General features: G+C 51.6%; 1 long non-coding RNA gene across 5 annotated transcripts in view; it reads right to left on the bottom strand.

Moving 5' to 3' along the window:
* LOC128338899 (uncharacterized) overlaps window positions 1-27,878 on the bottom strand; it is a 62,742-nt gene that overhangs the window by 14,385 nt on the left and 20,479 nt on the right. For all 5 annotated transcript variants that reach the window (XR_008312741.1, XR_008312742.1, XR_008312743.1 and 2 more), the window contains exons 2-3: window positions 8,461-8,553; window positions 7,946-8,128 (exon numbers count right to left, since the gene is read on the bottom strand). This is a non-coding gene — a long non-coding RNA (uncharacterized LOC128338899). The remainder of the gene's footprint in view (window positions 1-7,945; window positions 8,129-8,460; window positions 8,554-27,878) is intronic.

The raw sequence follows: 27,878 nt of genomic DNA, 5'->3' as shown, positions 1-27,878 counted from the left end.
AACCAGGGTGGACCCTGCTTAGCTAAGGGGACAAGTCCTGCTTGCTCCCACCAGACCAGCTCTCCTCACATAACAAGAAGAAACAAGAGCATTGCTGCTTAAGAAGGATCTGTCACCACCGATCCTGCAATGTAGCCTCCATGAGGAGAGGAATTACTTCTCTGCCCTGACAAAGAAAGTGAGTTGGGGTGAGAGGAATGGGGGGGGGGGAGAACTCACCCATCCGCCACTTTTTCTAAGGGTGCGAAAACTGCATCAAATGTCTAATGGGGTGTGGAGTGCGAAAGGGTTCGTGACTCCACATCAGCAGCAAAGCCAGCAAGAAAGCTCTTTTGCAGCTGCTAAATATTTCATCCCCAGTCTGACTACCCTCCTGCTCTTCTCCTGCTTAGTGTGCCTTCACGTTTTCCCCTCTGCCCTAGCCTAAGCGCAGCGTCCAACCATAGCAGCCTCCAACTAGCCTGGTGGCATCTTTGATTTGTATTTAATGTCCTACTTAAATCCTTTCCCCTGCCACTTGTTTACATGAATTTTGGAAGCAGCTCACCAGTGCAAACAAACGAGGCTGAAACAGTAAACGTCCAATAGAACAATCCAAACCATGATCATCACAAAAAGGCAGTGAAATTTCATACCACTAGAAAGAAAAATCAGCTAATTTGGGAAGGTCAACAGAAAACAGACATGTTGCTGCTCCTTGTGGAAGGTTAACAGGGTGCCTCGACCTCTTTTGGCAGAGAATTCTACCACATTTGGTAGGCTTGAAACTGTTCCTGGAGATTCCTCCGTGACTAATATTTTTATATTATTATTAGAATATTATATTACTAATATTCCTACCAAATATTTTTCATACTGTCAAGCCACAAATCTCCAGGAGGAGAGCAGGCCTGGTGGTTGCAAGCATGAATCGCCCCCTTTGCTAAGCAGAGTCCACCCTGGTGCATTGGAATGGGAGTCTATATGTGAGCATTGTAAGATATCTCCCCCCCCCGCCCGCCCGGGGTGGGGCCAGAGCTCAGGGGAAGAGCACCTGCCTGCTTGCATGAAGAAGGTTCCCAGTTCCCTCCCTGGCAGCATCTCCAAGATCGGGTTGAGAGAGATCCCTGCCTGCAACCTTGGAGAAGCTGCTGCCAGTCTGGGTAGACAATCCTGAGCTAGATGGACTGAAGGTCTGACTCTCTGCATGGCAGCTTCCTATGTTCCAATGCTTATTTGAGAGGAGAGCTGGTCTTGTGGTAGTGAGCATGACTTGTCCCCTTAGCTAAGCATGGTCCACCCTGGTTGCATATGAATGGGAGACTTGATGGGTGAGCACTGGAAGAGATTCCTCTTAGGGGGATGGAGCCAATCTGGGAAGAGCAGAAGAAGGTTCCCAGTTCCCTCCCTGGCAGCATCTCCAAGACAGGGCTGAGAGAGAGACTCCCGCCTGCAACCTTGGAGAAGCTGCTGCCAGTCTGTGTAGACAATACAGAGCTAGATGGACTGAAGGTCTGACTCAGTATATGACAGCTCCCTATTTTAACTAATATCTTTCCTGGCTCTGTACTTGAGATCTTTTTAGGAGAGGAAAGCTGGTCTTGTGGTAGCAAGCATGACTTGTCCCCTTAGCTAAGCAGGGTCCGCCCTGGTTGCATCTGAATGGGAGACTAGATGCGTGAGGATTGTAAGATATTCCAATTAGGTGATGGGGCCGCTCTGGGAAGAGCAGAAAGTTCCAAGTTCCCTCCCTGGCAGCATCTCCAAGAGAGGGCTGAGAGAGACTCCCGCCTGCAACCTTGGAGAAGCCGCTGCCAGTCTGTGAAGACAATGCTGAACTAGATGGACCAACGCTCTGAGCTGGTCTTGTGGTAGCAATCATGCCTTGTCCCCTTAGCTAAGCAGGGGCCGCCCTGGTTGCATATGGATGGGAGACTAGAAGGGTGAGCACTGGAAGATATCCCCCTTGGGGATGGAGCTGCTCTGGGAAGAGCAGAAGGTTCCAAGTTCCCTCCCTGGCAGCAGCAAGCTATGGTGCCACATGAACCCATAATGCAGTGCGAAAAAGGTAACCCAACCCAGAGGTTCTAGTACATTGAAGAGCGGCTGCGACAGATAACTGAAGGTATGGTTGGCTTGCCTGAACAAAGTGGAGAATGTGGAAAGGGGGATGATTAATGAGCGTTAGCCGGGACACTTAAATTGAGATCTCCATCAAGGAACCCCAAATTGGCTTATCAGACATGTTATCAGAGTTTTAAAAGCATTGCTCTGGGCAACAGAGCCGACACTGGAGCCTGGGGCCTTGCCAAAGGGTCTCGCTTTCTTCCTATTGGCAGCGCATCGGATTTCAAATGATTTTTGCCATGAGGAGAGAGAAAATGAAGAGCAGCGACATGCAGAGCTGGGCCTGCCTCTTCATCGGCTTCCTCTCCCTGCCACACATCTCCACCCAGTTTTGGTTCCTTCACCCCACGCGCGAATGTGCGCGCGCACACACACACGCCCCTCTCTTTGGGAGATGCTCCACTTCATGATGCTCCAGAGCTCCCTGCCTCCCTCGTCCTCTCCTCACAGCCAGCCGCGTGCAGGAGAACACAGCCACAGACGTGGAAAGGGCTTTCATTCCCGAAACAAACAGAAATGAGAAGGCAGCCCAGCGACGGTGCCACGGTATTCCCTGGGCCGTCGGCGGTCTGGCCCTAGGTTCGAAAGGCTTGTCAGGGCCGAGAAGCTTCCAAAGAGCTGGTTCTTCTGGGCCAGGCAGGGCTTCAGTGTCGCTTGGTTTCTTGGTCATCTGCCAGTCTCCCTTTTGCATTTGAGGAAGCAAGCAGGGGCCTCCAGGCACTCCTGCCATGAGCAACTGGGATATGTTGCTGCTGTGTCGTTATAGAATGGCAGTCTGTGTTAGCTGGCCGGCCACGCCTTTGAGTGCTCCTCGCTGGCTGGTGAGAAAGAGACCCCAGGTGGGGAAAGGGCTCCCGCCTCCTGCTCACTTTCTTAAGGCTCCCCTGCCGTTTGCTAGAGCTGGCTGCTTGCCCAAGGGCCGCTGTAGCCCTTGACGACTGGTGGCTTCTAGAACTTGGACACCCCGACACCCCGGTGGGGGGGGGGGTGAGGTTTGAGGACAATAGTTCTGTGAAGCCAGTGAAGGCCTGAGGTCCTGCTGGTTGCCGCATGACTTGTCCCCATAGCTAAGCAGGGTCTGCCCTGGTTGCATCTGAATGGGAGACTTGATGTGTGAGCAGTGGAAGAGATTCCCCTTCAGGGGATGAAGCCGCTCTGGGAAGAGCTGAAGGTTCCCAGTTCCCTCCCTGGCAGCTTCTCCAAGATAGGGCTGGGAGAGAGACTCCTGCCTGCACCCTTAGAGAAGCCGCTGCCAGTCTGTGAAGACAATGCTGAGCTAGAGAGACCAACGGTCTGACTCAGTCTATGGCAGCTTCCTATGTTCCTATGTCTTTGGGATGGGGCTGCAATTGTGTGCTGTCTGCTGCGGTGAGAAATGAGGAATCATAGACCATTATTCAGAGCCATCGTCCTGGGCGTTTCCCTAGTCAGCTTGTGTATTTGTAAAGGAGCAGACATGTCTGAGAGAGAGAGAGAGAGAGAGAGAGAACACCCACCGCCCCTCACACTCTCTCCTGCCAAAGAAACCGATCCTAGGAGCAAGCGGCAGCCCTTGAACTCCCAGCTGCTCCGGGCTGTGAGGAGCACAAGCCAATAGGTTTCTCCGTTGTCTTCATCTCCGTCGGTCCTCTGCTGAGGCATCGCTCTCTCCTCTCTCGGCTCAGGCGGGCCGGCCTGACAGGCCGAGGCATGCCGCCCTCCAAGGAGCGCTCCCCGTTCAAGGCGTTGTGATAGGTTGTGACATCTTCAAAACAGTCCGTCTGGCGCGAGGACTCTTGACGATCTCTGGGAGGAGAAAGCAATTCAGAGCATCGAGGCAGGTATTGATTTGGGCTGGGGAGTAATTGGATTGTTCCAAAATAGCTTGGCAGGCATCCTTCGGTGTTGACACTCGGGGCCCACAGAAGGGCCGTCTGGATGAGCAGCGGAAAGGCGCTGGAAGTGGAGAGAGGCCTCCCACGCTGAGGTCACTCCAGCCCACTCCCAGGGTGGGTCCAGCAAAGCCCCCTCCCAGAGCCAGATTTGCTCAGGTCCATCAGAAAGCACCCTGGCCCACATCCATCCAAAACCTTTCCAGGTGGGAGAACAATCCCAGGGTCCGTTTCTCATGGAAGGGTGGCAGGCAGGCAATAGTGAAGGAAGCAAAGTCCACACTGGCAAACTCCTAGGAAAGGCGCTGGAGATAAAGCCACAAGTATCGCAGTGCCTTTCAGTAAATGCACGGTGCAGCCAGAGTTCGCACGTGACGTCGTGCAGTTCTGTCAACCCATCCGCTCCCAGGGTCTTATCAACAACCACGTGCCCTGCTTGTGAGTTTCCCAAAAGCGCTCAGCCGACTTTCCGTTGGGAAAAGAATGCAGGGCTGGATGGAGCTAGTCATGATAAGTAAATGGAACCTCTACATTCTGGGGCAGTGTACCCCTCAGATACCAGGGCGCTTTCCAGACTAGCTGCTGGAACAGCAGCAAAATGCTTCCGTTTGGGCAAGCTGCATTCAGATCGTAAATAGTAGGGGGAGCAGTCTCACAGCAACTAACAACCCCCCCAAAACCAGCAACTTTTTCACACTGGATGTACGACGTCCTTGCTCTGTATCACAGCGATTAAATTCGCAACAAGACTTTGGCAATGTGAACGGCACCCTGCTGTCCGTGTAGGGACTGCGGTGTCACGACGCAGGGAGTGTGGAAGCCCACTTCCGAGATCCGTCCTGACCCCCTGTAGGGTCTAGTCTGGGAAGCACCCAGGAAGAAGGAACAGGGGGATATGCTGCCTGCTTGGGAGTGTCCTGGCTGGACGCTGCTGCTGGAGAGGACCCTTGAACTCCTCAGTTTACTGCTTGTAGCCACAGCGGCTTTGCAGGGCAGAGCCTGGATGACCTCCTGAGATCCCTTCTAGGCACAGCAGCCTCTCTGTGATGAAGACAAATGGAGGTGTTTCCAGCTGCTGCTGCTGCTGGAGCGTTATTGCTTCATTTGGCCAGCCACTGGGGGGGGGAGCCCAGATACAGCAGCAGCACATTGATTGACAGACCAGAGGCTGCATCTGCACACAGGCAGGTGCAGATGGGTGGGGGCACAGGTGGGTGGGGGTGGGGTAGGGTTGCCAACTTTCCCTCATGACGCAGGATGTCCCTCATTTCAGGGATGAAACGTTGGTCCCTAGAGGGACAGCATTCCTCCCTCATTTATTCAATAGCATATCATTCAATTGCATAGACGTCAGTGATACTCAGGCTCTTGATTACCACTGGCTACACCTCCCAGCACCCCCAACCCGCCCCCAGCCAGCCCCCGCAAACCTGTGTCCCTCATTCTGGCAATGAAATGTTGGCAACCCTAGGGTGGGGGCATGGGGGACCCTGAACCCTTTCAGCTACGGGTAAGCTCTGGATCCGTACGAAAGAGGACTCTGCAGGAATCAGTGTGAGAATCCCTCAGCTGTTACGACCCCGTTGGTGCAGATCACGCCTCCCTCTTTGCATATCCAAGTGCATCCCAAATGCACTTGCAGCGGCTCCCAAACACGGGTCCCACCTGAGGCTGCCCAATGGCCTTTGGCTGTTGTAGCCGGGGGTGGCGGGAGTTGTAATCCATCAGGCTCTGGGGTCCCAAGTCTGAGAGCCCCTGTGGGCAGGCCAGTAGGGCCCGGGTTCCCATAGGATGGGTGGAGAGAGAGAGAGAGAGACGGGCTTGCTTCAAGCCACCGAGTGAGTACGTGAGTTCATGGGGGGCTTGGCCACACTCTTCTTGCTCAGCACCAGCTCGTGTCATTCATGATAACTTCGTTAGAAGGGAGCTAGGATTCCAGGCCAGGCAGCCGCAAAGGGCCGAGACGCAGTGCCTCCGCCTTCTCAGTGCAGGGGGGCCTTCTTGGAGGGACTCTTCTGCCCCTGTTAGGAGCAGAGGAAGCTGCCCAAGTCAGACCCTCGGTCCATCTAGCTCTGGATTGTCTACACAGGCTGTGGGTCTTTCCCAGCCCCACCTAGAGATGCTGCCAGGGAGGGAACTTGGGACCTTCCGCATGCAAAGCACCTCTGAGTGGGAGGAGGAGAGCTGGTCTTGTGGTAGCCAGCATGACTTGTCCCCATAGCTAAGCAGGGTCTACCCTGGTTACATATGAATGGGAGACTAGAAGTGTGAGCCCTGGAAGAGATTCCCCTCAGGGGATGGAGCCGCTCTGGGAAGAGCTGAAGGTTCCGAGTTCCCTCCCTGGCAGCATCTCCAAGACAGGGCTGAGAGAGACTCCTGCCTGCAACCTTGGAGAAGCCGCTGCCAGTCTGTGAAGACAATACTGAGCTAGATAGACCAATGATCTGACTCAGTATATGGCAGCTTCCTATGTTCCTATGTTCCTATGAGCTACGGTGACAGTCTATGGACTTTGTGGCTAGGGATGATGGGCGTTGTAGTCCAACAACCTCTGGGGTATATCTCACAGCAGACAGAGCGCCCCTTTAGTCACCCATCCCAATGTAAACCTAGGCACACCCTGCCCCAGAAGCCTGGAGGATATTTTAACCCAGAATGGGAACTTCTTGAGGAAAACTACATGAAGAAAATCTCCAAGTGTGCTTTTCCCTTTCCCTCAGCAGAAGCCTGGCATGCACTTGAGAGCGGCCCGATCCACAGCTCCATTTGTTTAGTCATATAAATTATGCGGTATCAATTACAACCCTGTTGTCAACACTGAGATTCAAACACAAAACCACTGTATTGAAAACCACCTTGGAAACAAAAAATATGCTAATTACTTGGCAATCGGCAACCTTTATCTCAAAAGGTCTCCAGCATCTCAAATGGTTGCACTTTACTTTGTCATTCCATATAAAGAGACTCCAATTACGAATACATTTCTCATAAGTTCACTGACTTTCTCTAAGCTACCCATAATTAGAAAATTTTACCAAATCTGCCATTACCCAAAGTTTGTTTAACTAGTCGTTCCAAGGTGGGGGGTGGGATTATAGTTGATGTCCAGACTAAATTACTGATGAGTAGTCCCACTGAAATTAATTGGACAATTTAGTCACACTGTCAGCCAATATTTCCCCATCTTTTTGTAATACCTTTAAAGCAGCAATTAATAGATGTATAATGTATCCAGTCCTCTTAAGATTCAAGAATTAATAACCACAACTGTGTGTTCTCTCAGACTTTGTTAGAATCTGCTCACAGATTTCCCAGGACTCCACGAGGACTAGAAGCCCACTTCTTGGTTAAAAAAGAAATCAAATTTCCCCAGAATGTTGCATCAGATTCTGCAGTCAGTAAGCTGACCGCAACGCAGGGGAGGGCAATGGTAAACCCCCTCCTGTATTCTACCAAAGAAAACTACATGGCTCTGTGGTTGCCAGGAGTCGACACCAACTCGACGGCACACCTTTTACCTTGAAGGTGACGACAAAGAATTCCAGGCACCACCTGCATTTAGCCCAATGCAGAATTACTGAGGCTGCTGGCTCAATGCCACAAACTAAAAAGCCTTGAGCACAGGCAGAGGCGCTCTTACTCCTGGACTTCGGGGCTGAATTTCGGGGCCTCCACGGGCGGGGGTGTGTGCAAATCCTCTTTAGGCTGCCCTGGATGGTGTGGTCGCCTGGCCGAGCATGAGGATGCTTGATTTGCAGGGTTAGGGTTGGGGGCGGGGGGGCTCCAAAGGCCTCTAGGTCCAGGCTCCAGAATTACCTAGGTGCACCTCTGAGCATGGGTGGGAGTAGAAGACCTCTAGGGTCCCATCCAGCATGCTGTCCCTGCTGGCTCCAAGGCTTGGGCCTGCAGCCCTGCCGTCCGCCCAGCCCATGGATGCTGATCTGCAGCTTCTGCCCACAGTGACTCACCAGCGAGAGCAGCAGATGGGGCTGTCAAGTGTGCCGCGGCTTCCCCTTCCCAAACGCAGGTAGGTACATGGCAGAGCGGCAGCAAACCTCCAGCAAACAGCTGGCCTGAGCTTCGTGGGGCAGATGCATGGAGGGGGGGCAGCTGGATCTGCAGCCCGGCTCGTTAGCACGAAGACCTGCATTCTAAAAAATAAAATAAAAATAAAGTTGGTTAGGCAGCAGGAGGAATGGTGAGGCCTCTGTTAGGGCACCTGGCAGGGAAGGGAGGCGGTGTATGGTTCATTAGCCAAATGGCTCTCTAGCTCGGCCTGCTTAATATGTCGCCTGTTGGCCAAGGCAAGGGAAAGAGCCCAAACAGAAAGAGCAGGCTGGCAAAGACCGGCTGGAAGGAGAAAAGTCCAAATGTTGGGCGGTGTGGCGGGTGGGCGGGGGTGTCTAATAACTGCAGTTCCAGAAACAACTCAATGGTGCCACCTAGACGGATCATTGAGGAAAAATTCAAGCTGGGCCCTTACTCTGTTCCTTGTCTCCACCCTATCCACCGAGAGCGGAAGGTTTTGCTGATCAGATAGACTGCTCCTGCTGCATGGTGCTCTGCAGCGCACCTGCTGAGAAATAATTAAAACAAACACTTCAGTGCTTTGGAGTCTGAGGCACTTGTGGGGAAGAGGATCGGAAAGAGTTCAAATCCCCTTTCAGCCAGGAGACTAGCTGGGTGACGCTGGGCCAGTCACTTCTCTCTCAGCCTAGCCTACTTCACAGGGTTGTTGTGAGGAGAAACATAACCATGTACACCACTCTGGGCTCCTTGGAGGAAGAGCGGGATAGAAATGTAAAAAAATAAAATAGAAAATAAACCAACCAGATTGTGTGGCTTCTGCACCAAGGAAAGCACCCCCATCATCAAGCCATAACAAAGGAAAGGGGGGATGATGCTGTGTCAAAGCACCAAAGAGCCCACATTGCCACAACAAGAGCCATTTTCTAGAAAAGCCCAATGTGAAAGCATAAACAAGCTATTTGCCTCCCCTGCAAATGTCTGATTTTAATGAATATTTCATAGGCTCCCCCCAAAAAACCCGCCATTGACATTTTGCTGGATTGCTTCAATTAGCACCTCAGACTCGTGTTCATGCAAATAGCAAGGTTGCGCCTGATCGTGCTTTATGCATCCATTTCGTGGTGCGACTGTGGAGAGGCAGGATCCTACCAGCCCTCCTGCTGCAGCCTTTATTGGATATAAATGACTTCGTAATTGCTATTGATCATTAACAGAGAACAATGTTATTGTTGAATTAGTCTGCAAAGGGGCTTGAGAAAGGCCAGCGATTCTGGGGCTGGTTCCCTCTCGCTCTGTCTCCTAGCAATCACAAGTGTTTTATATTCATAGAAGTGACTAATGGATCCTCTGGAAGAAAAAGTACACCGGGATCGAACATGGCTGAGGTGACTCGCTCAATTCTGTTGTATTTATCTATTGATCATTTCCCTTTTTGTCCTGTTCTGCTATGGTTTTCTGGGAAAGAGTTCAAGGCCCTTGCCTGGGAAACTATCAGCTGCTCAAGGTCTAGAGAAGGGAAAGTTATCCAGCAAACAAGGGAAGAACAGCCTTCTGCCCTGCTCTCATTCTGTAAGGGCCCGCCCAAGAGGTTTAGCTTGCCCCGAATATCTGGATCGCAACAAGAATCATAGACTAGAATCCTGGAATGTTAGCACTGGAAAGGAAGGGGTCTTAGAGGCCATCTAGACCAACCCCTGGCTTGGTGCAGGAATCTACTACAGCAATCCCGGTTCATGGCTATCCAGCCTCTGTTTGAAAATCACCAGTGATGGAGAGCGCCCCACTGCATGAGGCAGACTGTTCCACTGTCAAATAGCTCTTACAGTCAGAACCGCTGCCCCCCCACACCCAACATCTAGCCTGTATCTGCTTCCTTGCCATTTCCACCCATTGGTTCTAGACCTCAGGAGCTGCAGAGAACAAGCCTTCCCCTTCTATGGGGCAGCCCTCCAGATATCTGAAGTCAGCTACAGGATTGTAGAATTCAGACAAATCCAAAGACAGTATCCACGGCTGTTATCCAAAATGACGGCATGGAAGCTCCATGTTTAGAGGTGGTATACCTGCGAGCACCAAGAGCTGGGGATGAACAGCAAGGGAGGCTGTTGTCTTCATATATGTAAATGTAATAAATAAAATAATGTGAATAAAATAATAAATGATGTTGGCAAGCTTGTGAGCTTGCTGGAGGAATCATTCATCCATCCATTTGATTTCTGTACCGCCCTTCCCAAAGTGGCTCAGGGCGGCTTGCATCAGGCTGAAACAGGATGTCAAGCTCGATTTGCAGCACTGGGCTCTCCTCTTGCAATGAGCCAGGATTGGACCAGAAGACCTTCCAAGTCCCTTCCAAGTGTACATGATTCTAGAGGGGCTTTGGGTCTGAGCCCTCCAGATTCCCTTCCAGTGTTACAGAGACTGCTGAGGTGCAGCCCTTGGACTGTGTACCTCCAAGAGTGTCTCAAGGTCCACTGTCTCATCTGCCAAACAAGGTGAATGCGGGCAAAGGCATCTCTTTGCCATGCACGCGCACACACACACACACACACACACACACACACACCCTTCACGCCTGCCTGCCTAGCCCCACTTAGCACAAGACGATCCAGAGTTGCTGAGCCAGAGAATCCGCCATCTATACCACCAAAGTTCTCAAAGCAGTTTACATAGACAAACAAAGAATACATACATAAGAGACTTGATGTGTGGGCACTGCAAGATCTCCCCCCTCAGGGGATGGAGCCGCTTTGGGAAGAGCAGAAGGCTTCAAGTTCCCTCCCTGGCAGCATCTCCAAGATAGGACTGAGACAGACTATTGCCTGCAACACTGCCAGTCTGGGTAGACAATATTGAGCTAGATAGACCTGAGGTCTGACTCAGTTCATGGCAGCTTCCAATGTTCCTATGGAAGATGGTCCCCTGTCCCCAAAGGGCTCAAAGTCTAAAAAGAAAGCATAAGAGAGACACCAGCAAAGGCCACTGGAGGGGTGCTGTGCTGGGGTTGGATAGGGCCAGTTGCTCTCCCCCTGATAAATAAAGGAAGGTGTCTTTGCTCTGAGGGAATGAGAGCCAGGAAAGAGGTCAGCAGCCCGGACAGCACCAAGCAGCCGGCCATAAAACAAGGGTATGCCTTCTGTCACAAACATTCAGCTCAGGAGAGAAAGAGAGAGAAAGAGAGAGAAAGAGAGAGAGAGATTTAAATGTGACCAACATCGCAACAGCTGATCCAGTCACCATCTTATTTACTTATTTCTTATTTCTCTCTGTAAACGGCTTTGGAAACTTTTGTTGAAAAGCGGTATATAAATTGTTGTTGTTGTTGGGAATAAAGTCAACCGTGGTCTGAAATGCCATTATGTAACCGTCTGCTGGAACTGCAAGAGCAGTGTGTCATTTCCACTGAAATAGCCAAGGCCTTTGCGTCGCTGCTGAGACCCAGGAGGGGGTGAAGAAATAGTACCGGCCCTGCGTCCCTGCAGCACCTCACCACTGGAAACAAAGGCGACGGCTTTTCCATTGTTTCCCTCTGTGGTGGTAAACTGCTCTGAAGACACAGTGGGAAAGTGGCATCTCACTTTTTAAAAACAAATGCATCAGGTTTGCATCTGCAAATCGATGGCCTCCTTGTGGGCCTGTATCCTGGTAATTAACGGCACAGGCCTGTCACGGCTGATCCCTCCCTCGGATGCACTCAGAAGCAATCAGACGGTTAATGGAAGCCATTTCTGCCCAGGTTCACTCACTGGCTGGTCTGGCCTAGCACGGCTGCTCCCGCAAACCTTGGAAAGCTGCGATGTCATGCAGTAATTATTTGTACACCATTTAGAGTAATCGCTCCAGACAAGCTCCCGGAGGTGTCCAACAAGGGAAATTGCACTTGGGGCTTATGCTGAAGCTCCGTTTGTTTAAAAGATAAATTCAGTGACAGCTCACTTCAAGCAGGCCCTACCATGGCTTGGAAGGAAACCCTCATTAAAAGACCAATAAGGCCTCAGGCTGGGTTGTTGGCAATTGCAGAGCTTGGCAGAGGGAGATGTGAAGAAGAAGGAGCTCCCCTGGGTCACTGGACAGCACTGGTGACTCGGTCTGGCCCTGTTAGCAACAGGTTGCAGTATTTCCTTCTGGCCACTGGAAGCGCCCAAGAGCAGCAGATAATTGGTTTCAAGGCTTCCAGTGGCATCCTCTCCTGGGCGCTTGCCAGGCTACCCGCTCAACAGCGGCAAAATGCTTCGGTTTGGGCACATCGCATTCAAAACGTAAATCGCAAAGCACCCAGCAGGGGGAGCAGTCTTACGGAAACTCACAACTGGAAAATACAGAGACCTTTTTACGCCGGACACACAACGGTATAGCAATAAATGGCAGCGATTAAATCTGAAGCAAGGCATTGGAAATCTGAACGGCACCCTGCTGTCAGCGTAGGGACTGTGGTGTCGCAACACAGGAAGTGCGGAAGCACACTTCGGAGATACGTCGCGACCCCACTTTCAGGGTCTGATCTGGAAAGTGGCCTGGCAAAACAGTGCTGCAGTTTGACCGCATGTCCATGCCTGAGTCCAGCACAGCAGAGTCTGGAGAAGAAGCTGTTGAACCAGCTTTCGGCTGGGAATGGAGGAGCTACGGAGGAGCCAGGAGTGTCACCCCTTCCTGGGGCTCAGGCTGGCCCTGATCCAAAGCAGGTGTCTGAACTGGCCTCCCCCTCCTCCCAAGGAAGCCCATTGAGGTACCTGGTGAGCACTTCAGCTAATTGGCCAGCTGTGTCTGTTTCTTGAGATGAACGACCTCAAAGCGGTGGTACATATGCTGGTAACCTCTAGGCTGGATTACTGCAATGTGCTCTATATGGGGCTGCCTTTGTATGTAGTCCGAAAACTGCAGTTGGTCCAGAATGAGGGCAGCCAGGTTGGTCTCTGGGTCATCTCAGAGAGGCCATATTACTCCTGTGTTGAAAGAACTACACTGGCTGCCAATATGTTTCTGGGCAGAATACAAGGTGCTGGTTATTACCTATAGGAACATAGGAAGCTGCCATATACTGAGTCAGACCCTTGGTCCATCTAGCTTAGGATTGTCTACACAGACTGGCAGCGGCTTCTCCAGGGATGCAGGCAGGAGTCTCTCTCAGCCCTATCTTGGAGAGGCTGCCAGGGAGGGAACTGGGAACCTTCTTCTGCTCTTCCCAGAGCGGCCCCATCCCCGAATAAGGGGAATCTCTTCCAGTGCTCACACTTCTAGTCTCCCATTCATATGCAACCAGGATGGACCCTGCTTAGCTAAGGAGACAAGTCATGCTGGCTACCCCAAGACCAGCTCTCCTCTCATATCTGAAGCCCTAAACAGCTTTGGCCGGGGGTCTTTAAGAGACCGTCTTTTTCGCCATGAGCCCCACCGCCTGTTAAGATCATCTGAAGAGGTTCACTTGGCAGCTACTCGAGAACGGGCCTCCTCCATTGCTGCCGCTGGACTTTGGAATACGCTCCCTGTTGAAATAAGAGCCTCCCCATCTCTGGCCCCTTTCAAAAAGGCACTGAAGAGATGCTTATTCACCCAGGCTTTTAATTAGATTTATGGTTTTAAATTTGTCATGTTGGTTTTAAATGATTTTAATGTTAAGGATGTTAATGTTCAAATGATGTTAATTGTTTAATGGATTTAATGTTTAAACGTTTCTAACTGCAAATCATCCAGTCGCAGGTTGCGGGCAATATAAAAATATGTTAAATAAGTAAGTAAGTAAGTAAGTAAGTAAGTAAATAAATGAAATAATCTGGAAAGCGCCCATGTCAATACTGTAGAGCTTCAACCTAAGAAGCCGGGGGGGGGGGGGGAGGCCGCTTAGCTTACACCATTCTCTCTTCCTGCCTTGCCCAAGAGCCATGTTGCATGTAGGCTGGCCATTGGTCAGGTAGAGCTGTGTGGTCACCCGCACAGCTCTACCTGACCAATGTCCAGCCTGCAAGCAGCATGGCTCTCGGGCAAGGCAGGGAGAGAGAGGACGCGTCTGCCTGCCACAGCCAGGCCCCTCGACCGGTCTTCCTTGCAGCCCCCAAGCCCTTCCTTTGTGCACACATCACTGCAGGCGAGCGCTGGGTTGGCCGGCATGGTTTATTTATTGCTGGAGAGTTTGGGCACAGCCTTCTCCTCCTGGGAGACTCCTGCCCTCAATATTTCATAAGGCTGGCCGTCTCCAGCTGCCTGGCCCCATTTCTCGTCTAAGCTGCTTAGGCTGTGCCGGCCTCCAGGGGGGCCACGGAGGGAGCCTTCACGCATTTCTCCACTTCCCCACAAATAACTTAAAGCTGTCGTCTTGCTCAGTGGTGGAGAGGAGATTTGTAGGCGTCGGAGCCCTGCAAGGCGGGAGGGAGGGTCTGCCCCAAGAGGGCCTCCTTGCTCATCACGAGGTGTCTTGGCTGGATGCCTCCAACGGGTTCATTTGGGGTGACATCCTGTGCAGTGTGTGGCTAGCCCCAGAAGCCAGGATGTAACTTGAGCAAGGGCACGGCCCTGGAATATCTGGAGAAAGAAGAGCCTCTCTTCCCCTTGCCTCTGAGGGCCAACTGCAGAGCCCATTGGCCATGCCGTGATTACATCTCCACTTGCAGGAGGAGGGCAAAGCTCTCCTCAGCCAGACTCCTGCTGATCATATGGAGACCCCTCTTTGGGGTGCTGAAGACAGACACAGCACACAGCAGAGCAGTTCACCAGTGAGGCACGAGAGAAGCCCCCTCCCTCCATTCAGGAGCTGTGCCACACACACATTCAGGGGCTTTTGCCAGTCGTATGCTAGCTAGGTAAAAGGAGAGGAGAGCTGGTCTTGCGGTCGCAAGCATGACGTCCCCTTAGCTAAGCAGGGTCCTCCCCGGTTGCATATGAATGGGAGACTTGATGATGTGTGCGCACGGGAAGAGATTCCCCCTCAGGGGATGGAGCCGCTCTGGGAAGAGCATCTAAGGTTCCCAGTTCCCTCCCTGGCAGCATCTCCAAAGAGGTAGGGCTGGGAGAGAGACTCCTGCCTGCAACCTTGGAGAAGCCGCTGCCAGTCTGTGAAGACAATCCTGAGCTAGGTGGGCCAAGGGTCTGACTCAGTATACGGCAGCTTCCTATATTCCCTAAGATCTTTCCTGGCTCTGTACTTGAGATCTTTTTAAGAGAGGAAAGCTGGTCTTGTGGTCGCAAGCATGACTTGTCCCCTTAGCTAAGCAGCGTCCACCCTGGTTGCATATGAATGGGAGACTAGAAGTGTGAGCACTGCAAGATATTCCCCTGAGGGGATGGAGCCGCTCTGGTTGCCTATGAATGGGAGACTACATGCGTGAGCACTTTTAAGGTATTCCCCTTCTTAGGTGATGGAGCCACTCTGGGAAGAGCATGTAGGTTCCCGGTTCCCTCCCTGGCAGCATCTCCAAGATTGGGCTGAGAGAGAGACTCCTACCTGCACCCTTGGGGAAGCCGCTGCCAGTCTGTGTAGACAATACTGAGCTAGATAAACCAATGGTCTGACTCAGTATAAGGCAGCATCCTACATTCCTATGTTCCTAAAAGCAAGGTCAGAGTGGGGAATTTGGTCATTCCCAAATGGCCCCAGCTGGGTAGGACAAGCGTGCCCTAACTAGATTCCATACCCAGCTTTGAAACAAGGTGGGGGGGGGAATCATCCCACCCAGCTGAAGCTTCGCTCGCAATCAAGCTCCATGCCTCCAACCTTATTTTTAACTGGCGCACGATCAAAACCGAAAGGGCACAGAGCTCCTGAATTAGGCTAGGAAGCTTCTTCGACCCTAATGCCAATCATGTGAACTGCACTACTTCCATGAACCGTTGACCTAACCTAATTTGCCAAAAATATAACGGTGGGGCATGGGAGGAGCAAAGTATGACGCATCCACGGCTGGTCCAAATTCACCCCCTTTTTCGCCAATCTTTTTGCAGATGTTGCATCACGCAATGAGGTGGGGACTTTTTCATGTTTAAAAGCAGGGGAGACACAGCCAAAGGTAGGCCCCCAGCCCCCTAAGCCCTGTCCCTGGCACTCTAAAAAGATTTGTGGGTCACCCCAAAGTAATAAGAGCTTCTAACCCCTATCAAAGATGGGGGAAAAATCATCACAGCTTGCAAAATGCTGGGGTTTTCAGGAGGACTTTTAAAATTTATGTGGTTTTATTGTTTGTAGTAGAAGTTTGATTGTCTTCTCTTCTACATTTGTTTTAATCTCATGTATGCTGGCCTTGGGCCGAAATAAACCAATACATACATAATCTCATGCTGGCTGCTGACCGAAATAAAGAAAGTCAATGCTGGGGTCAAATACTTGAACCCCAACCCCAGTTCGAAGTAAATATTTAAGACTGCTATTACTCAGCAATTCTTCCTTGGAATTTCCTGGAATTTGGGCAGATTGTATGCCTCACAAGGGAGATTTCCCATGCCATACTTGCTTTAGCTAGGACCAACTGTCTTGATTTTATGATGAATAGAATCTTGCAGCTTTCTAATGAGAGAATACTGAGAGATCCGCTCCCCTGAACTCTCCTGGCCCTCCTTGGCCTGTACAGCGAAGTCTTACAAATTTGCTAAGTCCCACTGGAGGCTGAGAACTTCTGGAAATTAATGGGAGCTCAAACCCAGGGCCTCGCTGACACGTTCTAGAGACCTGTGGCATCTAAACGTGAAATGGTGTATTTCTACAAGTGGAAAGGAGGTTCAGGCTTTGAAGTGAAGATGTCCACAACTCCTTAATCAGATCTGACAGCAGCCAGCCCTCCTGGTTACCTCTCGTTAACACTCCTTAACGTGCTCTCTGGCAACGGTGAGATCCTTTTATCTGACAAACGCTCGCAGATCTGCTCGGGCCCCACTCTGCTTCTCTCACTCACCCTTGTGCACCCTGCAAGCCAGGAAGGGAGAGACACAAGGGAAGGGGAGAGGAGGCACACCCCGAATATTGCCTCGGGGCCACATAGGGAGATCAGCTGGTCCTGAGCCTTCTCCCCACACGTCTTCAAATGCAGGCAGTGAGTTGCGATTCACTGGCTAATCACCTGTCCATCCCAGGAGCCTTGACAGACCCCGTGTGATCATTCCAAGGGTCCGTCTTTCAGCTACTGCCTTCAATAGTTCCAGGATCCAATCAATCTGTAGTTAGTTATTCAAGCAAACTGAAAATCAGGGCGGTTGTGCGTCTGAAAGACTTTTTCACGTGGCTATTGAACCATTGGGGTTTTTTTTTTCCTGTTAACATTTTTATTAAGTTGGCCACGGAAACAATCAACAGAAACGAGATTGTCAGTCATAATATCTTTTCTATTATTGCCCCCTCAAAAATGTCTCACCATCTCTGCAATATATCATGAGCTGGTCCACAGTCAAAGAAATCAGATATCAGTCTGGAGGGCTGAAGTTCTGGTCGCACCAGCTTCCTAAAGCAAAAATGGCTCTCAGAGGTGCGAGGACACTGACTGCAGCAGCTGCCTGCCTGCCCAATATGCAAGGCTGTGGGTGATGTTTACAGCTGATGTGGCACAGACATTCCAGTGGGCAGCTTCAAGGACCATCCTTGTGCTTTTCGGTGCGTGGAATGTAGGAATATAGGAAGATGCCATATACTGAGTCAGACCCTTGGTCCATCTTGCTCAGTATTGTCTACCCAGACTGGCAGCAGCTTCTCCAAGGTTGCAGGCAGGAGTCTCTCTCAGCCCTATCTTGGAGATGCTGCCAGGGAGGGAACTTGGGACCTCAGATGCTCTTCCCAGAGCGGCTCCATCCCCTGAAGGGAATATCTGGCAATGCTCACAATGTGGTCTCCTATTCAAATGCAAACCAGGGCAGACCCTGCTTAGCTAAGGGGACAAGGCATGCTTGCTGCCACGAGACCAGCCCTACTGTGTGTGGGTGAACCTGTTCTTGAACCTGAGCCCTCCTCTCATACCAGAGGTTTGGGGAACCTAGACTATTAAAAGCAGAGTGGTTCTGCTGCAGTGTCCCGGGAGCCTGTGGTGAGAAGGTGATGATGCCCCATGCAGGGATAGAAGCGTAGGATTGGAGAGCCGGGAGGAGGGACCTTGGGGGGCTGCTCTAGTCCAAGCTCTGGCTCAGGGCAATTCCAGAGGGCAGCTGTGTGCGGGGAGGCACAGCAGAATATACCTGCCACGTCTCGGCAGCCCCCCCACTCCCCACCCGGCCGCCCAAATCCTTTTGCATTTGTGATTAAGCTTAAGCATTTGTGATGTGAACAAGACAGGGAAGCGTGCACAAGCTAATTCCTCTTAGCACAAGAGCAATCGCGTTTATTTGCATTATGCCCCCGGAATGGTTTTAATCAAGCCTGGGGAGCAGCAGACGCTTGGCCGTGGCGGGAAGGAGCTTGTTACCTGTCTGGAGTGGCTCCACCTTCGTTGCCAGGTTTCGAAGCCAAAGGCAGATGCCTTCCATCATGGGGCGGAAGTGGGAGGGAGGGCCCCAGGGCCCCGTTTCTTGGGAGTCAGCAGCAGATTCGCAGCTGTGGCCACGCAAGGCCCACCCTTCTATGAAGCGAGGGGAGAAGGTCACCCCAGCCAGCAAACTGCCCTGCAGCCTTGGAGAAGCTGCTGCCAATCTGGGTAGACAATACTGAGCTAGACGGACCAAGGGTCTGACTCAGTAGGAGGCCGCTTCCTATCTCCGTGACGTATGAAAACAGCCATAAAAATGAATGACAATCGCCCTGGACGTTAGAGCAGCAGGATCCAAGTTGCACTCCCAGGGGAAAGCTCCCCAGTTTGGGGGAGATGTGGGGAGGAAAAGGGGGTTGAGTCCGCACAAAGACGGTTGCTGCTGCGCTAACAAGCAAACAGTTGACAAATAATTCCCCATCACTGCAGTATTATAACCCAGTAATAAACACTATTTATAGCACCACACCGCACCGTTCCTGGTGCTCCTTTTTATAGCTGCATTGTTTCAGAGTTTATGCCAGTGCAGCTCCACCAGAATAACTGGAAGAAGACGGAAGTGACCGCGAGTGATGAATGGAGCTCCAGGAATGCATGGTAAACAGTTTAATTCCTGCACCATGTTAACGGATTGCTACATCCCGTGGCATCAATATGGAACAGGCTACCAGCTGCAGCAGCAAGTTATGGTTCGATTGGACGGAAGAGTGAGAAGAGAAATAACTCAGCTTGGGGAAGGGGGGGGTTCATATATTTCAGTACAGTCTCCCAAAAAGGGAGGGGGGGCCCTATACAACCAAGAACAAATCAACGAGTGGGTGGTAGGTATGTTTTTCCTAATGAGAAGCATGCTCAGAATGAGCAAGTGCTTTCCATGCCGGTGGGATCCCAGGAGAGTTGAACCCTTGATCATAAATTATTTAGAAATATTAGGCAGACAGCCGCCATGATATCAAATTGATTCATGGCGATATTAACAAGAAGGACTGTGTGTGAGTGCGTGTGTGTTGGGGGGGGGGGCAGAGAGAGAGATCAAGGCTGAAGAGAGCTCTGTGTGTGACGCAAAGAATAAAAAACGCCAACACCACACAGAGAAGAAAAAGTTTCAGGGGCCTCTGAACCAAAAGCGATGAGACTCAGAAGACCAAAATCATTTTAAGCCCTTTTAAAAAAAAATGGAAACAGGCAAGGAAGGAAAATACTTAAGGATAACAGTCACGGAGCGGCTGCAAAACCACGAAGGATGTCAACACACACCAGGCACATTTTAGGAGTGGAAGGGGAGGCAGAGAGGCCGGATCCAGAAGGCACAATTGCTCAGCAAAGGGCCTGCATGGGGAAAGCCTCGTCCTCTGCCAGCTGGAGGCAAGAAGGCAAAAGCAAGCCTCCATTCTCCTCGGTTGCTCTCTTGATGAGCAGACACACACGTATATTTGTTCCGCCACACGGAAAACAGCTGGCACCATCAGGTCGTGCCACAGCAACGACACCAGGGAGCCGTCCTTGCCAGCAATCAATGGCCAGCCATCGGGTACTCCTAGGGGTGTGGAGCAGGAGCAGGACTGTCCGAGATCAGTCCGAGCTGCCTCTCCTGGAGGCTTGTTTAGCTCTCAAGTTCTAACCCACCCAGAGGTGCACCCAGGTAATTTTGGAGCCTGGACCTCAAGGCCTTTGCAGCCCCCTCCCCTGCAAATTAAGCACCACTATGCTCCGCTGGGCAACCACGCCACCCAGGAGGATTGGGGGGGGAGGCAGGGGCTGTGGAGGCCCTGGACTTCGGCCCTGAAGCCCAGGGGTAAGAGCGCCTCTGATCCCATCTCATCCTCACAACAACCCCGTGAGGTAGGAAGGGTTGCCAACCCTGCAAGATTGGTCTGGAGTCTCTTTTCATCCCCATCACAAATAGGGTGATCCAGACGCACGCCATGGGGATCATCCAAGGCCAGGGTGTGTGTATGGTGGGCGGGGGGCAGCGAGGGTGGCGAGCAGCAAGGAAAACCCTGCAACTTTGAGCTGCTGCTACCGTTCTATGGCATTATGTCTTGGTTTATTCTGTAGAAACAATTCTAATTCTAGAAAGACTTGTTCACACAGTGATTTGTATCTCAGTTTAATGTGCGTTACCAGCATCCCACGCCAAGGCAGGAATCTCGGGCCATAAACCACCTTGGCCTGGGTTCACACAATCACATGAATGCTGGTAGCCCACATTAAACCTAGATTCAAACGAATTTGTGGACCAGCCTGGAAACACAGAATGAACCAAACTGGAATGCCATAAAAGGTCAGCAGCACCCCAAAATTGCAGGGATTTCCTTGCCCCCGCCCCACAGCCAAACACACACCCTGGCCCTGGATGAGCCACACACGGCGTGACCCTCGGTCACCCGACTTCTGATGGCAATGAAAAGAGCCCTGATGAGCAGGGAGGGTTGGGCAGACCAGGCAGTGGAGCAGGAAGGGAGATCTGGTCTTGTGTGTCCGAGTGTCGGGTAATAGAGAGAACACTTCGAGAGAGGGGAAACCAAGTTCACTTGCTTCTTTTAAAAAATTATTAATTATCATATAGGCTTTTGTGTCAGGCAGATAATGCATATTTAAAACCGGCTGGGTGCCAGCAAAAGCGCCCCGTGCAATTTCCTAATGCTAATAATGTTTCCATTAGCCACAATCAGGAAAAATCTGCTACTCTCTGGCCTAAATACCTTTTTTAAAAAATCCTATCATTCTGGCCAAAGGCAGCCGGTTGAATACATTAATGCATTTCAGATCCCCACTGAGATTTCATTTGGTCGAGGCAATTTGCAGTGGGAGGGGTGTGTGGCTGCAGCCGGTTTCTAAGCAGCGTAACTGATGGAATATCATGGCAGGGAGCTTCGAAAAGCTGTAGGATCCTTTGGGTCACAGAGTGTTTTCAGAAGTGGTGGGACATGGGGAAAACCTTGGGATTTTTCCCCACAGACAATTGTCTCAGTTATTTGTATGGGGCAGGCTTCTTTAATTTGGACGTCTCGGCGTACTGGCTTCGGGTGGCGGGGAGGGTGGTATTTGTCTGTTCTTCATTCACTGACTTGTATTCAAACGGAGAGGTTCTCCCTCTCTCACACTGTGAGTCTGCTTATTGTTTTCTTAGCCTATGCTTTCGTTCGTAATAGAGGTCCAACTCTGGTTTCTCCGTTAAAGCTGGTTCCTGTTCCTGTGCAATGTCCCTGCAACAGAAAAGAGGGGCCAGAAGAGACCAGCCTGTCCTGAGAGGATGCAAGCCCATTCCAAGACTTGCTGGAAGGAAGAGGGGAAGCAGCGTTTTTACTGGATGACAGGATAGGAAGCTGCCATATACTGAGTCAGACCATTGGTCTGTTTAACTCAGTATGGTCTTCACAAACTGGCAGCGGCTTCTCCAAGGTTGCAGGCAGGAGTCTCTCTCTGCCCTATCTTGGAGATGCTGCCAGGTAGGGGACTTGGAACCTTCTGCTCTTCCCAGAGCGACTCCATCGCTTAAGGGGAATATTTTACAGTGCTCACACTTCTAGGCTCCCTTTCATATGCAACCAGGGCGGTGCCAGTCTGGGTAGAAAATACTGAGCTAGATGGACCAAGGGTCTGACTCAAGTGTATGGCAGCTCCCTATGTTCCTATGTAAGTAGCTCTTCCTTTTAAGGACATTCTTCCAAATGTCTAGCCTGTATCAGTTTCTTATAATTTCCATGCTCCTGTTCTACTCAGGAGCAACAGAGAACACGCCTGTTCCTTCTTCTATAGGACACCCCTTTGGATATTTGAAGAGGGCTGTCAAACCCACCCACCCTGCTGGTGTCTTCTCTTCTCCAAGCTAAACATCCCCACCTCCTTCAACAGCTCCTCATAGGATGGTTTCCAGACCATTCCTCATCTTTCTTGCCCTCCTCTGAACCCGTCCCAGTTTTATCAACATCCCTTTAAAATATGGGGCCCAGAAGGGGACAGAATATCCCAAGTGAGTTCTGACCAGCACATAATAGAGTGGAACGATTCCTTCTCAAAGAAACAGCAAAGGCTATACCTTTGTTGATGCAGCCAAAGATCACATTCTCCTTTTTAGGAGCTGCATCACAACACTGGCTCACATTCAACCTGCTGACCATTGAACCACCGAGATCCTTTTCACATCCAGTGTGATATAACTGCTAAAAAAGCTAATGCAATCTTCAGTTACGTCCTGGTCTACTGAGGACCTGCCAGCCCTGGTGGCGCCAAAGCTTCTAAAACTGGGTGCATTTCCTGTAAGCAGCAGAGACTTCCCTAGCAAAGAGGTGGAGCCATTTCACTCTGCCAGGGCTGCAGCCATAAACAATGGACAAGAGCATCTCTCTTCGCAGCTAACTGAGGTCCTCCTGACCCCTTGCAAATCCCCTCCTCCTTGAGGGAGACCCTCACCCTGGCTCAGCCTAGACCAGGAAAGGCAGCAGCAGACTGCAGGCACGAAGGTCCGTCTTTGGACTTCCCCGGCCTACTTTCTTAGCTGAAAGTGTTGGAGGGGAGCCCAAGGCGGACCTGATCAGTGGCTTCTCCCCACCGTAATGAAGAGGCTTTTCCAAGGCTTTTAGCAAAGCCAGCTCACTGCTAATTGCGCGGCTCTTCCTAAGGAACGGCAGCCGTGCCAGATGTGATTAGAGGGCACAGCAGCCATTACAGGAGATAATTGGGCTGTGAGGGAAGAGAAGGTGCACAAGGAGAAGGCAAGGACTTGTGCTAAACAAGAGAACTGTGCCAGTTGTTTGGCGGAGAGGGTCCTGTCTGGCACATGGCGGGGAGGGATCCTGTTCTCCGGGGCGAGGCCCAGACTGTGAGGCTGAAAAACCCTATTCTCTATCACCGTCAGGAAGTCGAGTGGTGGAGGGCAGACCCACACCTTGCTCCTTCGAAGGGCTGGGCTTTTGCCCAGCCCTTGAAACCTTGTTCTTCTCCTGGGTTCTTCCAGGACTCACGGGTCCAAGAGCCTGAACAGATAGATTCCTCGCTCAGCCACCCTTCCCTGGTTGGTTTTCTGCCCCTTCCATCAATGTCCCCTTTCTGTAGCAGCAGTTAAGAGCCATTCAAGAAGCATCTTCTGGCCATGTGAGCCCACTGAGGATGCATTTTGTAGCCTAAAAGACGGGAGGAAATGTCATTTCATGCTCCTGGGCACTGGCTCAGGTTCAGCCCCAGTTTCTGATAGGAACATACGAAGCTGCCCTATACTGAGTCAGACCCTTGGTCCATCTAGCTCAGTATTGTCTTCACAGACTGGCAGCAGCTTCTCCGTCCCAGGTTGCAGGCAGGAATCTCTCTCCACCCTCTCTTGGAGATGCTGCCGGGGAGGGACTTGGAACCTTCTGCTCTTCCCAGAGCATCTCTATCCCTTAAGGGGAATCCCTTCTAGTGCTCACCCATGTAGTCTCCCATACAAATGCAAGCCAGGGCAGGCCCTGCTTAGCTAAGGGCACCAGCCACGCTTGCTACCACCAGACCAGCTCTCCCCTTGGTGACTTGACCGCTGCTTCTTGGCGTGCTGCCAGTGGCATCATTAACAGGAGGATCTTTCACATGCTCAGGCATTGTGGATTCGGGGTGGGGGGAGCAGGACGAGAGCTGCGAGGGTTTTCTCTCTCTCTCTCTATAAAGATGCTGTCGATCGCAAGCAGATCAAACTGATGACCCCTTGCGACGTTTCGTCTGAGATCGGTGTCTCTGCAGCCCAGGCCTCTCGGCGGGTGTGCTGTTTGGAATAAAGCCATCCATCAACAAGCCATTCAAAACATGAAAATCGATGCCAGTGGCACCGCGCAAGAGGGCAGCCCAGCAATAACAAAGTCACGTTTGGCATGCCTGGGGAAAAAGCGTTCCACAATACACCGCCAGGACATCTGGAAGGGGCTCCCAAATGCCCTGGCTCTGATGCCACAAGGGTGGATTTGGATTTGCGGAATGACAGGTTGGAGCCAGTTTCCTTGTCTGGAGCTGTGCAAAGCTCAGGAAAGGGAGGTCAGGAAAGACAATTTATTTATTTTGCCTCTTCTCCAAGGGACCCAGAATGGTACGTGGTTTATCCTCACAACAACCCTGTGAGGGAGGTTGGGCTGATAGAGATGTGAGCGGCCCAGAGTCACCCAGTGAGTTTCATGCCTGAACAGGGATTTGAACTCAGGTCTCCCCAGTCTAAGCATACTCTAACCACTACACCACACTGACCCTCAAGAAAACTGGAGGGGGACAAAGTAGCAGTGAAACAGGAAATGCCCTTGCTAACTGAGCAAAGAGGCGCCTTTTTAAAGAGGTGCATTTCTTTATTGAGCAGGGGGAGAGCAACTGGCCCTCTCCGTCCCCAGCACAGCATCCCTCCAGTGGCTGTTGCTGGGGTCTGTCTTACATTTCTTTTTTAGATTATGAGCCCTTTGGGGACAGGGAGCCATCTTGTTTGTTTGTTAGTCTGTCTGTCTGTCTGTTTATATCTATGTAAACCACTTTGGGAACTTTTGTTGGAAAGCAGTCTATAAATATTGGTAGTAGTAGGAATGTTACTAAATAGTTGTTATCATCAGCTCCACTGAGAGTCCCCCTCTATTTATTTAGGGCAGGATTCTCAGACTCGGATCCCCAAATGTTTTGGGACTTCAGCTCCCATAATTCCCAGCTAGGGATGATGGAAGCTCATGTCCCACAACATCTGGGATGATCTCTAAAACCCTGTTGGGCCAGATAAAAAGAGCTGGTCTGGTGGCAGCAAGCATGACTTGTCCCCTTAGCTAAGCAGGGTCTGTCCTGGTTGCATATGAATGGGAGACTGGAAGTGTGAGCACTGGAAGAGATTCCCCTTATTAAGGGAAGGAGCTGCTCTGGAAAGAGCAAGAAGGTTCCCAGTTCCCTCCCTGGCAGCATCTCCAAGACAGGGCTGAGAGAGAGAGAGACTCCTGCCTGCAACCTTGGAGAAGCCGCTGCCAGTCTGTGTCGACAATCCTGAGCAAGACAGACCAATGGTCTATGGCAGCAGCCTGTGTTCCAATGTTTCTATCCATCTCGTCGAGCAGTCTGCGTCTTCCCACTGTGCGCCCACCCCCCACCTGACCCTTTGTCAACCAACTGCTCCAACCCACTTGGGTTGCTGTTTTCTGCATGTTTTCCAGCTCTACCACATCCTTGGGGTGGGGTGGGGGGGATGAGCCATAGCTCAGCATCACTGCAGGCAGCAAGTCCCAGGTTCAATCCCTGGCAGCACCTCCAGGGAGAGCTAAATGGCCCCATGTGTGGGAGTGATTCCCAGGAGTGATTCCCACTAAATGGGCCCGTGTGGGGGAATGGTTCCCATACTCAAAAGAGACTTGAGGTGGTTCCCTATCCCAAAGGGGAGCACAGTCTAAAAAGAAACCCCAAGGTGACACCGGCCCCACAGCCACTGGGAGAAACTCTCTCTCTGATGGGCTGGACTGGGACAGCTGCTCTCCCCACTATCAAAGGTGCCTCTTAGCCAGGTTAGCAGGGGTCTGCTCCATGCTCTGCCCCATGAGACTTGGCCGGTTGAGTGCCACGAGGAACAGAGGAAGCTGCTTTCAACCATCAGACCCTTGGTCCATCTAGCTCAGGATTGTCTACCCAGGCTGGCAGTGGCCTCTCCAAGGTTGCAGGCTGGAGTCTCTCTCAGCCCTATCTTGGGCCAGGGACTGAACCTGGAACCTTTTACATTCAAGCAGTCAGGTGGTCTTCCCTAAGCAGCCCAATCCCTTGAGGGGAATGTCTTTCAGTGCTCACACATGTCATCCCCCATTCAAATGCAACCAGGGTGGACCCTGCTTAGCAAAGGGGGCAAGCCGTGCTTGCTGCTCTCCTCCCAAGACCAGCTCTCCTCCCGAGAGTCTGTTTTGTCCTCTGTGCTTTTTAAGGCCACACGCAAGAGCTGGAAGAGTTCCTCTGACAGTGCAGAGTGCCGCGTCATCAATATGCTGACGACACCCAGCTCTGCTTTCCATTCCCATCAACTCCGGGAAGAGCCAATTCTGTCCTTGAATGAATGAAGGCTTGAATATGGTGATGAGAGTGAGCAAAATGAAGCTCCAGTAGAGAGGCTGGAGGCAGTGGCAGAAGCAGGGCCGGCCCAGGGCGAGCAGGGTGCCTGGCTGGTCTGCCCTTGACGGGGTGCTCATTCTGCTGAGGGTCACCGCTTGAGGCTCCTCCGGGGTTCTGTGCTGCTGCTTGGTTCCCAGGGGTGTCCCAGGGCCAGTTCCCCAAACTTTGGTTGCTGGACAGGCTTGAGCAGGGCTGTCCTTAGAGCGCTCTGGTGGGGTGCAGGGCCTGGGGCAAATCAGCTAGTGCCAGGCTACTTCCAGCTAATGTGAATGGCAGGGGGAAGAGCAGGGCCTGGGGCGGTCGCCCTGCTTGCCCTGCCCTAAGGCCAGCCCTGGGCTCAGACGTCTTCTCTCAGACAAGGTGGGGCCGCCACTCAGTGGGGAAGCCTCCACTTGACTCCAATGGCTGTTGCTGGGGTCTATCTTATGTTTCTTTTTAGAGTGTGAGCCCTTTGGGGGACAAGGAGCCGTTTGTTTGTTTGTTTGTTTGTTTGTTTGTTTGTTTGTTTATATCTGTGTAAACCACTTTGGGAACATTATTTGCTAGCTAAAGGGCCAGCTTAGCCTTGTAGTTTCTTCTACTATTATGGAGAGGAGAGCTGGTCTTGTGGTAGCCAGCATGACTTGTCCCCTTTGCTAAGTAGAGTCTACACCGGTTGCATACAAAAGGGGGACTAGGAGTGTAAGCACAGTAAAATATTCCCCACAGGGGATGGAGCCACTCTGGGAAGAGCATCTAGGTCCCAAGTTCCCTCCCTGGCAGCATCTCCAGACAGGCCTGGGAGAGACTCCCCCCTGAAACCTCAGAGAGCCGCTGCCAGTCAGTGTAGACAGTGAAGAGCTGGATGGACCAAGGGTCTGACTCAGTAGGCAACAGCTACTGAGGGGATGGGCCCACAGCCCCATGGAAGAGCATCGGCTTTGCCTGCAGAAGATCCCAGGTTCAGAACATCCACAGGCAGGGCTGGGAGAAACTCCTGCATGAAACCTCTGAGAGTGGCTGCCAGTCTGAGCTAGATGGAGCAAAGCTTTGACTCTGGTAGAAGGCAGCCTCCTATGCTCCTGTGCAATTTGGGCCTCATTCCCCCAGTGACCTTTTGTATTTTCTCTGCTGTGCGCTGCACAAGGGCTTGTTATTTTAAACATGGTTCGGTGCCGAAAGCTGCGGCTACTTTCCAGATGGGGTTGAAATGCAAGGCATGCATCGTTCTAATGTTTTGCTCTGGCTGGAGTGCCAGATGATTGATCTTCAGTGACCTGCAAGAAGGTCTGGGGCCTGAGTGCCTCCAGGAGCCCCTTCTCCACCCAAATCCCTTCACTTTCTGGGGGAAGTGCTGCTCCCAGTTCGTTGTGGATGTCAGCACTAG

This window comes from Hemicordylus capensis, chromosome 17, assembly GCF_027244095.1.
Source record: "Hemicordylus capensis ecotype Gifberg chromosome 17, rHemCap1.1.pri, whole genome shotgun sequence".
Lineage (NCBI taxonomy): Eukaryota > Metazoa > Chordata > Lepidosauria > Squamata > Cordylidae > Hemicordylus > Hemicordylus capensis.
This window is presented reverse-complemented; position numbering and strand designations above follow the sequence as displayed.